The 10,506-nt window shown below is 44.2% G+C and overlaps 3 non-coding genes across 3 annotated transcripts; all 3 read left to right on the forward strand.

The window, feature by feature from the left end:
- Positions 1-5,291: 5,291 nt before the first annotated feature.
- Positions 5,292-5,366, forward strand: Trnas-cga. Its single transcript has one exon. It is a non-coding gene; the product is annotated as a tRNA-Ser (tRNA).
- Positions 5,367-5,592: 226 nt separating this feature from the next.
- On the forward strand, positions 5,593-5,667 carry Trnas-cga. Its single transcript has one exon. It is a non-coding gene; the product is annotated as a tRNA-Ser (tRNA).
- A 226-nt stretch (positions 5,668-5,893) lies between these two features.
- Positions 5,894-5,968, forward strand: Trnas-cga. Its single transcript has one exon. It is a non-coding gene; the product is annotated as a tRNA-Ser (tRNA).
- The last annotated feature ends 4,538 nt before the right edge of the window (positions 5,969-10,506 follow it).

A 10,506-nucleotide genomic window follows, 5' to 3' on the forward strand; every position in this document is an offset into this window, starting at 1 on the left:
ACGTTTTTTTACATCCCACCCAACTGTCTCTTGCAGTGGATCCTGATGCAGTTTGGATTCCTGTGTGATGGACTGGATGGATGTCTGCCTATTACACATTACGACTCTCTTCAACTGTCGGTGGTCTCTGTCAGTCAAAAGACGACGTCGGCCTGTACGCTTTTGTGCTGCATATGTCCCTTCACGTTTCCACTCCACTATCACATCAGCAACAGTGGACCTATGGATGTTCAGGAGTGTGGGAATCTCGCGTACACACGTATGACACAAGTGACACCCAATCACCTGACCACATTTGAAGTCCGTGAGTTCCGTGGAGCACACCATTCTACTCTCTCACGATGTCTCAGTGAAGTCGCTGATATAGAGTACCTTGCAGTAGGTGGCAACACAATGCACCCAATATGAAAATCGTATGATTTTTGGGTTGTCCGGATACTTTTGATCACATAGTGTATGTCACTTTTCCAAGTAGCTGTCGTCATTTAAGTTCGTACCTGCGTTACCTGTACGTTAGATGCGTTGAGACCTAAGCATCTCCTGGCGTATACAATTTTCAAACAACTTACGGAAATTCAGCCATGTAATATTTACAGCGACCTCCGAAATTTCGGCTACCATTCGGCTCAGTGGGAAGGGGTACTACGTACCTTGGTACAGAGGGCACATGTCATTCCGGACAGTGAGACTTTGCCAGCTGAGCTTGCCTATCTTGACGCTACATTTCGTCAGAGTGGTTATGGTGAAAGACAGATTGAACGCGCATTGCGCTATTGACCAACTGTGCATCGGGTGACTAATGGTAATTCTGAGTCGACACCGAAGTCTACTGCCTTTTTGCCTTACGCACGAAGCACTTCTAATAAGATCGGTCGCATTTTACGGGAATACGATGTGAAATGTGTTTTCTGAACTCCATCTAAAATTAGTGCTTTTGGGTTCTGTTAAGGATGATCTTGGTTTGCGTAAGGCGGGTGTAGCTGTGGCATGGCATACATTGGTCAGACTATCAGGATCGTGGAGGACCGATGTACTGAGCGTAAACGGCACACACGATTACAGAAGCCAACTAGATCTGCTATTTCCGAACATTGTTTGGATACTGTTCACCCTATGTTCTATAACAATACCGAGATATTGGCACGCACGTCCAGTTATTGGGACAGTGTTAGTAAGGAAGCTGTTGAGATTAAATTAGCGAGCAACCTCGTTGCTTGGAATCTTGCTGTATTCCTTGTCAAAAAACAGAGGGACAGAGTCAATGTTACCTCATGTGCTAGGACGTAGTCTTTCACTGTCGATACCTCTGACTTTGGTCATCTTTGGTGGCACTGGAGTTCAGAGTGTGTGTGTGTGTGTGTGTGTGTGTGTGTGTGTGTGTGTGTCTGTTATCTTTCCTGAATTACTCTAAGAACCGAGTTTTAAATTTTCTTGTACATCGTCTGTCCGTTGTAGTTTGTGCCTTGAAAATGGCGGGGTGTACTCCCGCCGAAACATCAGCGATCGCTGTAAATATTAGCTGGCTGGATTCCCGTAGGATGTTTGAAGAGTTAGGTGTGTTGCATACCTATTACGCGTTACCTCTTAGCGATCACTTTTTTACACACGCGATCAGTGTCTTAGTAGAATCTCCTAGAAGTCTAATGTAATGAACCCTCTAGAAACTGAGTGAGGATATATAAAGGGCTGCGTAACCTACAGAACTTAGTTTAACTGCTTAGTTATCCTCCTGTCTATAAGTTAAAAATAAACAGTATTCATAGCAAAATTGAAACTATCAATGTTTAATTCAGATCGCACTCGAAAATTTTTGATTTGCAACGTGGAACAGAGGAATGTTGTAGTAAAAATAAAGGAAACAATACAACACTAGAAAAACGCACTTTCCAACAAAAAAAAACTTCAATTAAAAAACCACAAAGCACATTCGTGTTTATCAATAATAACAGTAAACCCTTGCCTTTGATCATGGTTCAAATGGTTCAAGTGGCTCTGAGCACGATGGGACTTAACTTCTGAGGTCATCAGTCCCTTAGAACTACTTAAACCTAACTAACCTAAGGACATCACACACATCCATACCCGAGGCAGGATTCGAACCTGCGACCGTAGCGGTAGCGCGGTTCCAGACTGTAGCGCCTAGAACCGCTCGGCCACCCCGGACGGCCCTTTGATCATGATCAGGAACACTCTATTCAGTACCAAATAACCATAATTATATAAATTTTTATGCTTGTGCTTGTAAATTCCACTTGCATCCAAAGTAACTGCTTCAGTTACATGGAACTGCAGAGGTCATGCGATCAACTAATATTTATAATGTATATATGCAGACTAAAGCGGCGAGTGGAAATTTATACCAAGGCAGAGATTTGAACCTGGGTGTTCTGCACACTAGGCAGATGTGCTAAGAGCTGCACCTCCCTAACACAGTAGCTTTGCATAACTTCAAACTACCCTAGCATGGCTCCGTCCTCTACCCAAACTCCCATTCACGCCTCAGTCCACCTCGTATTGCCCCTAAACAAATACTACCTAGTGTGCAGGAGACCTGGTTTCCAATCGCAGCCTTGCTAAAAATTTTCATTCGTCGCATCAGTCTCCATGTATAGTTGCTTGGGACTTGAAAACATCGCTGCAACAGTATAGTTCCATTTAATTTTTATTACTTGTGAACCTACTGTACCAATAAAAATGCACAGTGGACTAACACTAAATGATGTGCACTTATAATTATGTGCAAAACAAACAATCAAACAAAACAAAATAGAGAGAAGTCATCAGCTCTCAGTTTCTCTCTAACACATTCAGTTATATTTCTTTCCCTACCAATGCTATCAATACTATGTTCAAATGTGTGTGAATTCCTAGGGGACCAAACTGCTGAGGCCATCGGTCCTTAGTCTTAAACACTGCTTACACTAATTATGCTAAGAACAACACACACACCCATACCCGAGGGAGGACTCGAACCTCCGACGGAGGAGGCCACTGCTATGGGTAATTTATGTGGGGTGCCGAAACTATGAAACTGCAGTTTTGGTAGAGCGCAGCTCTATTAGTAGCACAATCAGAACTAAGAGAACTATTAAAGGAATTAAGAAAAAAGTTTCTGGTGGTGGCCCTTTTCACAGCAGCTGTATATAAACTGCATTAGTTTGAGACGGACCTGTTAGTCCGGCCCCTCACTTTATCCTCAAGGTACTTTGTATTCTTTATTATCAGCGGCACGTCGGTCATGTTGACATCATGTTCGGTTACTGAGAGCCTTTGACGAAGGAATGGAAATGACTGTTTTTATTTTATAATGCACATCCATTTTTCCTGTCCATAATATGTTGACATCAATACAGATGTAACATGTAATCTTGTAGGAGGCAGCCGACCATGGTTGTATTATGGTGTAGTACTGCATCAGAGCCGAATACAATACGTCAAAAAGTCATACAACCGGAGAAATAACTTTATTACTCAGATTGCTATCTTGACACGTTTCAGATTTTTTTCCCATCATCAGACATCCAAGTGCACAGAGGGTCAGAGGATACGAGTATTGCCGGCCACGGTGGCCGAGCGGTTCTAGGCGCTCAGTCCGGAACCGCGCGACTGCTGCGGTCGCAGGTTCGAATCCTGCCACGGGCATGGATGTGTGTGATGTCCTTAGGTTAGTTAAGTTTAAGTAGTTCTAAGTTCTAGGGGACTGATGACCACAGATGTTAAGTCCCATAGTGCTCAGAGCCATTTTTTTTATACGAGTATTACTAGAAGTATACGTAACACAAGTCGACCGACTACTGACGTAGCCGAAACATTGATTCTGATCCAAGTAACAAAGTTGTAGAAAACACACACACAACTGACAGCCATCACAATATACGAGAGCTGGAACTTTAATAGTGGCAACAACTTATTTACAGCTCGTAAAAATGGTTTAAATGGCTCTCAGCACTATGGACTTAACATCTGAGGTCATCAGTCCCCTAGAACTTACAACTACTTAAACCTAACTAACCTAAGGACATCACACACATCCATGCCCGAGGCAGGATTCGAACCTGCAACCGTAGCGGAAGCGCAGTACCAGACTGAAGCGCCTAGAACCGCTCGGCCACATCGGCCGGCCAGCTCGTACAAAATAGACACGTGTTTCAAAGTTTTACTGGCCTTCATAGTAGTGACCAGGAATGTGTATAACCCGTTGCCAACGATGTAGAAATCGTGCCAGTTGTGTTCACAGTTCGAGTGGCGCAGTCTGTTGCCCAACGAATTTGTAGCAGTTCTGAAGCGAACGCCGTGTTAGTGTTTCCTTCAGTTTAGAAATCGAGTTGAACTCACGAGCACTTAAGTCAGGGGGGTGCAGTAGGTGGTATAGCACTTGGCAGCCCCATCAGTCAAACAAATCAGTAACAGCTTGCACCGTGCATGCTTGAGCATTGTCCTGCAAAATGATGATCAAGTCCTGCAGAAAGTGTCATCACTTCAGTCTCTATGCTGTTCATTTTTGGAACACAACCTACGACCAGCTTCTAGACAGAAGTGATGACACTTTCTGCAGGACCTGACCTTCATTTTGCAGGACAATGCTCAAGCACGTACAGTGCAAGCTGTTACTGATTTGTTTGACTGATGGGGCTGCTAAGTGCTGCCCGCATCTCGTGGTCGTGCGGTAGCGTTTTCGCTTCCCACGCCCGGGTTCCCGGGTTCGATTCCCGGCGGGGTCAGGGATTTTCTCTGCCTCGTGATGGCTGGGTGTTGTGTGCTGTCCTTAGGTTAGTTAGGTTTAAGTAGTTCTAAGTTCTAGGGGACTGATGACCATAGATGTTAAGTCCCATGGTGCTCAGAGCCATTTTGCTAAGTGCTATACCACCTACTGCACCCCCCTGACTTAAGCCCTCGTGAGTTCAACTCGATTTCTAAACTGAAGGAAGCACTTCACGGCATTCGCTTCAGAACTGCTACAAATTCGTCGGGCAAATGACAGCGCCGCTCGAACTGTCAACACAACTGGCACTGCTAAGAGTGTCCTACGACTTCCACATCGCTGGCAACGGGTTATACACAATGCTCGTGACTACTTTGAAGGTCAGTAAAATTTTGAAACACGTATCTATTTTGTAGGAGCTGTAAATAAATAGTTACCACTATTAAAGTTCCAACCCTCGTATAATGACATAAATCTTACTAGAGATGTCCTAACATTGAACAACTTACATACCTACAATTTACCTAGGTCGAATATCAAATAAGATAAATATCAAATAAGTAAAGCTGTGAGTACCGGACGTGAGTCGTGCTTCGGTAGCTCAGTTGGTAGAGCACTTGCCCGCGAAAGGCAAAGGTCCCGAGTTCGAGTCTCGGTCGGGCACACAGTTTTAATCTGCCAGGAAGTTTCATATCAGCGCACACTCCGCTGCAGAGTGAAAATCTCATTCTGGAAACATCCCCCAGGCTGTGGCTAAGCCATGTCTCCGCAATATCCTTTCTTTCGGGAGTGCTAGTTCTGCATGTTTCGCAGGAGAGCTTCTGTAAAGTTTGGAAGGTAGGAGACGAGGTACTGGCAGAAGTAAAGCTGTGAGTACCGGACGTGAGTCGTGCTTCGGTAGCTCAGTTGGTAGAGCACTTGCCCGCGAAAGGCAAAGGTCCCGAGTTCGAGTCTCGGTCGGGCACACAGTTTTAATCTGCCAGGAAGTTTCATATCAGCGCACACTCCGCTGCAGAGTGAAAATCTCATTCTGGAAACATCCCCCAGGCTGTGGCTAAGCCATGTCTCCGCAATATCCTTTCTTTCGGGAGTGCTAGTTCTGCATGTTTCGCAGGAGAGCTTCTGTAAAGTTTGGAAGGTAGGAGACGAGGTACTGGCAGAAGTAAAGCTGTGAGTACCGGACGTGAGTCGTGCTTCGGTAGCTCAGTTGGTAGAGCACTTGCCCGCGAAAGGCAAAGGTCCCGAGTTCGAGTCTCGGTCGGGCACACAGTTTTAATCTGCCAGGAAGTTTCAAGATAAACACACTATTCAAATCCCCACACATGGAACTGGCTTTCCGTACAAGTAACAATCTTATAACGAAATCACGTACAAGTGCAACCAAAATTTCAGACTATGCCACTTCTGGTGTATACGAAATCACCTGTGACGATTGCAACAATTTCTGTATTGGCCAAACGGGAGGAAATTTTAACATCAGACTTAAAGAACAACTAGAAACAGGTATATTGATACTTAAAGCTCCGATTTACATCTGAAAAATCAAAACCACAAAGCGGAGAAAATTGAAACTGCGTTGGAAATGTTACACGGAATGAAAATTCTTGAAGAAATGGAAATATATATTGATACAAGAAAATATCCAGACGAGATTCCAAGTCAACACACAGACTTTAAATATAAATGCTATCTGGAAAACTTTACTGACATGAAAGAATCCGAAAAGAGATAGTCGATTGGCAAACAGATCATACACAACCAGTAGATAAAATTCAAAGTAAAATGGTGTAACATCATTTCTGAGAAACTATATACACTTTCATCGTAACGTGTAGCCTTTTAAGGCCGACGTCTTCGTTAGACTTTGGGCGTGAGAGGCCGTGGTCGATCTGTAAAACTTCTTCTTCCTGACGCTTCGTTGCCAACTGCGAGAAACATCTTCCGAGGTGAACCTGGAAGTTTTAACTAATGTATACACTTTGTAAACATGTAGCGTCGCAAAAAAGAACTATCAGCATATTATACTGTTAAAACATCTGTCAAAAACCTTTTTTACGTTTAGTAGCTACAAAGAAATATTATACTTACCACGACTTCACAGAAAAAATTTATTGTTGATACAATATGGCAATATACTCGTCACTTTCAACTAGACATAAGTACCAATGCAAATGTAAATATAAAATATGAACCATTTACATGTAGATAATCTTACCAATGTTATTTTCTCAGGTCAGCTGATAATGGCAATTAAGCCTAAACAGGTCTGTTGCATAAAATATTAAATATGTAGCTTTATTGCAGCTAGTTTTGGAGCTTTCATTTTTATTAAATCACGTAATATTCCAGGACACTCACTGAAGATGGCTTTCAAAAGAGGCGAAACGCGTCTAGATGCACAACTGAAATAAAAAAGTTAGTGTGCGGCCCGGAAACGGCTTTTTCTTGTGAACTACTGCAAGTCATTGAAACAAAAAGTTTCTCTGTGCTCAGCTCTGGTCCGTGCAGTAGGTTTTTCGTGAAAACGTTGGGACTAAATCAATAAAAATGTAACAAATGTTTTGCATTAATATATAATTTGATTATGCGGCAATACTTTAAAAAAAAAAAAAGGTTATTGAGTCCAAAATTTTCAAGGCAATGTAACTAAATTTGGCACAGTTGTTAAGCAATGTTATATGGATGCACACATATGTTTTCATGCTTATTGAAGGTATATATTTTTAATTATAGACAACTGAATTTTTCAGCAAGGTGAGTATAAATCTTTTTTTGAAAAATCTATAGAGCGAATATAATGTATTTTTGTGCAAAGTTTGATACATCATTATCGAAAACATCTGTGGGACAGAATATTGACATCTTTGCTAAATTTTTACAGCTCTCCAAATTTCTGTGAAAAAGAAAACCAAATCTTAGGGATTTTCTCTTGCATTACTGCCTTACTACAGTAGTAAATGTAAATTACTGCCACAGAATATTTCACTATAGTATTGACTAATTCCATGCCAAATTTAAATACTATAGTGTCAGTGGTTTATGAAGAAAAGATACACAAAGATCCCAAAATATACGTTAGAGGAAACATCAATTAAAGATCTGATAATATTTCTATTAGGCTTCACCTTTGCTGGGTGAAATAGTGCAAATCATATGCTTTCTTCTCTTCATCCTCAAGCAGTTTTTTCTTTGCTTGTCCTCTCAGGTTAATCCGATTTTCAAACTGAGTAATAATAATGTCAGCAACATCAATTCTCCTGTTACCGATTTCCTTCAATATCGACAGTGTGAAAGCTCCTGGATCAAATCCTAGCCTCTCTGGAGTCCGTAGTCTGCCACGATTAGCAGTGTTAAAAAGTAAACAAGCATCGTAAGCTCAACATCGTTAGCTGTTGTGGAAAAGAATTTTGTCTTGGGACATGTTTTCCTATCAGAGAGTTTTAACTTCCTTTAGGATTTTGAGTTTTTCCGCGCACACACTTTTGTAGAAGTTCTGGGTCAGCTAAACACCGAAATATTCCCCACATTGTGACTGCATAAACCTGGAAGAAAACACCGCAGGAATGAAAGTGTGGGGAAATACAGAACAACAAAGGAGCTTTTACTAATTACTATTTTTCTCACACTTAGGAGTGCAATTGGAACGTGATATTCAGGAATTCACATTTCAGTGTAATGTATTAAATGAAAATTTTTCACAATGAGCCGTGGTGCCATTAAGTTAGTAGACTGCTCTGTCTGGCGCCACTAGTTCAAGGCTAGTATCGACTATCCCTTTTGCACTCCGTTGCCAATATCTATGAGGAAGAGTTGGTATCTGTGGGTTGTGTCCTTATAAGGTCTTTGCTTGCCGATATATATACAGGGTTCGCTGGCCCGAGAGGGTACTATCTCACCATCTATGGCCGTCCTATCGCCCTCACTCCCACCCTTAAGTACCTTGGCGTCACCCTCGACCGTCGCCTCTCCTGGACTCCCCACCTCCGGACAATCCAAGCCGACGCACGCTCCCGACTCAGTCTCCTCAAGCTCCTCTCCAGCTGTACGTGGGGTCTGGACCCCTCCACCATCCTCCACACCTATAAATCCCTCATCCGCCCTATCCTTTGTTATGCCCATCCGGCTTGGATCTCCGCCCCCCCTACCTTTTATAAATCCCTCCAAATCCTTGAACGCAATGCTCTCCGCCTCGCCTATCGCATCTGTCTCCCCTCCCCCATGCGGATCCTGTACAATCTCATCCCCTTCCCCCACCTCCTCCTTTTCCTTGAAAGGATACATATCCTGTACACCTCCCATAAGCTCGATCCTCCTCACCTGCTAGTCTCCCCAATCCTCTCCCACCCCCGCCTGCTGCCGCGCCTGTATTCCCACGTCCCACCCGGTCTCCATCTCTCAACCCTCCTTACCCTCTCCCAAGGTGGCTTCCACCAGCTCCCCCTCCCTGACGATGTCCCCCTCCCATCGATCTACCCCTCCTATCAACTTTGACCTGCCCCACCCCCCCCACTTCCGGTGTCCTTTCCTTTAGGCACCCTCCCTCCCTTCTCTTCCCTTCCCTTCTCTTTCCTTTTCCCCCGTCCCCTCCCTCCACCCCTCTTCCCCCGGGCTTCCCCTCCCCTTCCTCCCTCCCTCTGTCTCCCCTGCCCGTGGCATCTCTGCACTCCACACTCGCTCTCCCACTCCCGTTCCTCCTCCTCCTCTCTTCTCTCTTGGCAGGTCCCCAGACTCGCACACGCACAGTGATCATTCGCGCGCCGCAGATCATCGCCATCAGTGTCTCGTGTGTGTGTCTTCGTTTGTGTTTAGTGTTTGTTCGCCGTCACGCCGCCACTGTTCATGTGTACCGTCGCCATCATCCATGATTTGCGCGCCGTGTCAACTAGTGTCAGTGATGTTTTGTCACCCAGCGTGAACGGCTCCATGTTTTTTTGTTTTTTAGTGTCTACATTGTTTTGCGCGCCGTTTCGATTGTATTCTCTGTGCCCCCTCTATGTATTACTTATTGTAAACCTCAAGGCTGAAGAGCGGCGTACTCAGCTGCTGACAGCCCGCCTTGTGTAAGGTGATCAAAATCACAATAAAGAAAAAAAAAAAAGCCCGAGAGGGAGGCACGAAGTTTGGGGGTTGGCGGTAACGTCGCGACAAGAGGTGGTTACGAGGTCGGAGCGGCCGAAGCCGCGAGCTGCACAAGGAGGGCCTGCACAGAGTAAAGATACCGGAGTACTTGACCGGGGACAGCGTCGACTACAAGCAGCAGGCCGACATGCCGTCGGTTGGTTGACAACATTCGTGTCGGACGAACGCCCGTAGCCTGGCTGCCCCCTTCTACCTGGCTGTCATCGGCACTATTCAGGAACCGCTGCGACGCACCGTGGATCCAAGGACCTGCTTGCTGATGAAGTGGAGTAACATTCTGTAATCCTCGTGGTGATTTGTTTCATTGTCTGCCCGACCTTCTAATTATTTTCTAGTTTATACCCGACCTTCAGAGCTTTACTCGGTCCACTCTTTGGTCGTAAATATAGGCTGTAGTATTGTACTAAGACACTGGTTATCGTTTATAAATTTTGTTCCGTTACTATGTTGCCTTTCTTTATTATTTCCTGGTTTTTACCCGACCCTCAGAGTTTTACTCGGTCGGCTCCTTGGTCGTGAATGTAGACTAGTATTTTACTAGACACTAGTTGTAGTTTGAAAATTTGTTCTGTTATTATACTGCTCTTCCTTTCCAGTTTGTACCCGATTATTAACGTTTTAGTAAATCAGCACCTGGTCGGAAATACAGTCGCAACAATTGTACC

This window comes from Schistocerca piceifrons, chromosome 9 (genome assembly GCF_021461385.2).
Source record: "Schistocerca piceifrons isolate TAMUIC-IGC-003096 chromosome 9, iqSchPice1.1, whole genome shotgun sequence".
Lineage (NCBI taxonomy): Eukaryota > Metazoa > Arthropoda > Insecta > Orthoptera > Acrididae > Schistocerca > Schistocerca piceifrons.